General features: G+C 35.4%; 1 pseudogene; it reads right to left on the bottom strand.

Moving 5' to 3' along the window:
• Window positions 1-2217: 2217 nt before the first annotated feature.
• LOC145117604 (metalloendoproteinase 2-MMP pseudogene) lies at window positions 2218-3406 on the bottom strand (annotated as a pseudogene).
• Window positions 3407-3683: the final 277 nt, after the last annotated feature.

Below are 3683 nucleotides of genomic sequence, written 5' to 3'. Positions count from 1 at the left end.
AGGTTGACACAACACACACGAAAAATAAACGGGTAAGATTAGGGTTGAGAATTTCTACTCGAATATAACTCGAAAATGACTCGTTTATATGTAAGTTTTATGCGTATTTTAAATAAACTAAAAAGACCAAAAACCAAAAAATATACGTAAAAGAAAACATTTGGGTTGACTCGTTTTGTAACGTGGAATACACTTAGTTATCTTAGTCAAGACTTTCATTTTTAGTTTTCTTGTTATCGTCCAAATTACAGAGTCCCCTCAACCATTCTCTCATCCTCATGATCTATCCCTTCTCCTTCGAGCTCATATTCATCCCATTTTGCTCTCTAAACTTACTATAAATTTAGTCGTTTTGTCTCCCAAATATTACATTTCCTTTCCACTTATCCAAATTATACTATTTCAACATGTTTAATGTTTCAACCTCATATGTCACATCACATTTTAAGGTATACCCCTAACTCGAAACCCGACATGAACTTGACACAAAAATAAATGCGTTGACACGACACCACATGTTAATTAAACGGGTCAGGTTAGGGTCAAGCTCTCTCAACCCGTTTACTGTTTTGACACGACACGAGCCCGACACGACACAACACGTTTGTCGGGTCTACATGCTTCCATTGGGGATACGAAAGGGTGTGGTTTAACTTTTGGCGTATAATAACTTGGAACAATTACTCATTCCTACTTTGAGTGACGAAGTAGGGTTTCTCTCTGACCCAACTTTGAGTGACGAAGTAACAGTTTTAGTGTTTTACTTTATATGATTTATTACAAATCCTTCGTTTGTCGGATTTACTTGCTACATTGATCATCTTTATTTGTGAAAGAACGCAACTAATGGTATATTTTTAATGGTCTATGTATCATTATGTATTCTGAATCTTCAAAAATCAACCTCTCATTTACAGCTTCAATTTTGCATATGAATAATAAACAAGTGTATGCTGCCTTTTGTGGTTACTAACTAACAAAAGTGTTTGCTATTCTGACAGGAGAGACTACCAACTACCTGATTATCAATGGAGGCCTTCAAGAACTCAACTGGTTTAAACAATCTCATGGGTCTTGGTTCATGGGAGATTATGCTAGTGAATGTAAACTTACATATAATGCAGATTTCGACTTTGTTTCATGTAAAAATCTTTTGTGTTAGATGAATTGAGGTCTGCCTAAATTTTTATGATTTTTCCATCTATACCTTTATTTTGACAAAATTTAATGCCATATGGCCATGTCTGTAAACTTTAAGCCGTTCTATCAAATGCATGATACTTTTGTTAAATGCTTCACAAGTTCTTTGAAAGAAAATGATTTAAGTTCTTACCCTCTGATGTTATATTTTATTTATTTTTTTATAACATGTATGAGGTTTATTCTTGCCATTTCAAAGAAAAAAAAATCATCTTGAATTTGAAAGTTAAAATTAAAGCTATCATTTTTATTGTATTGGTTGTTTTATTTTAGTAAAAGCACATAAGTAATGTAGTGACCAGAAGGCTTTGTTTGTATTCCTTCATACTTCATAAAAATAATTAGGACATGTACTAAATGGGTCAATATTTACTATTTAGGACAATTATTAACTTTAATATATTACATATGCTGATAAGATATTTGCAATTTTTTCGATGGCATAAACATTAACATTAGCATTATCATTATCATTATTGATGGTTTTATCTTTCTTTTCATTGTGAAAAGTTACTTGTTCCATGATTTAAAGTCAAACTGTGTCACTCTGTAGAATTGAGTGAACATGTTTTTGCTTATTTATGCATGATTCGGATTGACCCGCCCGGGTATACCATAAAGACAGACCAAGAAGTTGATTACAAGAATTTAGAAAATATGGTTAACGAGCAAGAGCACGCACCGATTTCTCAAACAGAAGGTGACATTTTTTCTACATATATTAATTTATATTAATTTAGCGTTGTTCTTTTAGTTTAAAAGTATTACTAGATCTATTATATGATATTAAAAAAAAATTATTTGATATTGTAGAAAATGAAAATGATCCTGTTGTTGTTGATGAATATGTATATAATAGTGAATTTTGTATACCAAGTCACTACAAAAATTAAGATTATTACCGGCAACGTCATTAGCGGCCACAACCACTATCAACGGCGACAGCATTAGATCTGAAACGTGTGGTTATTTTTTTTTTATGTTCGAACCTCTGGATATCAATTTTCAGATTTTATATACATATATGAATACTGGTATATATAAAATGCATTAAAATTTTGAAAATGGGATTGAGCCGGTTGAACTGGTTTACACATGACTCAATCTTCACACCAAATCAACTAAAAACCTTTGGCTTATTGCCTTATTGCCTACCCATGAGATATTTGTAATCATAAAACACACATAAACACAATAATTATGCATCCTTTTGTTCTTCGATCTAAATACCATATAGAGTACGGAGCCCTTGAATGTCGTCCGGGGACAAACCTTTCGTGACCCCTGATTTGAGAGTACTCCACATTATTGCGTCTTGAAACTGGCTATGACGAAGCCCAAGAAGGTGCCCTATTTCGTGTAAAGCCAAAGTCTCCACATCGAAAGCATTTTGCACTGCTCCAATCACAAAATTTTCATCCGCATCAAAATGGAATCTTCCATCCGGAGGTGCAAAAGCATGGGCCAACACTTCACCAGATCCGTCAAAGGGAATCCCATCACCATGGTCTCCACGTTCAAAACTAATCTTTAGGTCAGCACCTTGATAACTTGCTGCTCTTGAAAACGTGAAGTATCCAGAAGAAGCAGTAGCCCATTTTCCAAAAGCTCGATCAACAGCAGGCATGAATTGGGTTGGGAAACTTGCTCCAAAACCATAAGTTAGCTGACCACGGGTCCATTTTGGTGCCCCAGGAAAGAATTGGAAATGAGAGACTGTGTGTAAAGAGTTATGATCGGTGTGCTTGTGAGTTACTTTATCGGGGCACCCGCAACGAGGCATCACCATCTGGGACACCGTTGGCCCATCAAGCGTCCCCGTGGAATTCAGATGGTAGAAGACCTGGTACGACTTGATGGCTACCTCAAGCTCCTCGTCAAAATGATCTTCTTCAAGATCTGTGACATTAGGATTTTTCTGGTAGTTTAGGTATCCAAAGCGAGCAAGATACAGTTTAAGGTCACGAATGCCCTTCACTTTGTCGCCCTTACGACACCCTTGCATGGCTTTAAGAAACCCAAAAGGTGACGGTTTCGTGTTATTACCCGATAACCCGTTTGGGCGTAAATGAGGGTCCTGAACATGCGAAAGAGCTGGTAGCATAAATGAAGCAAGAAAGAGGATACATGAAAAGGGAAGAAAGAGTTTAGACTCCATTACAACAAGTACGTTTCAAATCTTGAGATGTCTGTACGGGGTTCATAGTTGTCATCTCTATTTATAGTAATTTTCTCTTATGTTATTTTTTATTTATTTATTATTGTTTGTAAACCTAGAGGTGGGGTATGTTGATCTTGTATATACTTAAAAATTTGTGATTCTAATTAGGTCTTGGATCTTCCATTGACGCAGCCCAGATAAAGTTTTATGTACGTACGCTTAAAAATTTGTGATTCTAATATGGTCTTCTATTGTGACGTCGCCAGCTTAAAGTTAATAAGTGTCATTCTATTTGTCTTTTAGGGAAAATGACTTATATGGG

Source organism: Lactuca virosa, chromosome 5, assembly GCF_052849685.1.
Source record: "Lactuca virosa cultivar CGN04683 chromosome 5, Lactuca_virosa_CGN04683_v6, whole genome shotgun sequence".
NCBI classification, from domain to species: Eukaryota; Viridiplantae; Streptophyta; class Magnoliopsida; order Asterales; family Asteraceae; genus Lactuca; species Lactuca virosa.
This window is presented reverse-complemented; position numbering and strand designations above follow the sequence as displayed.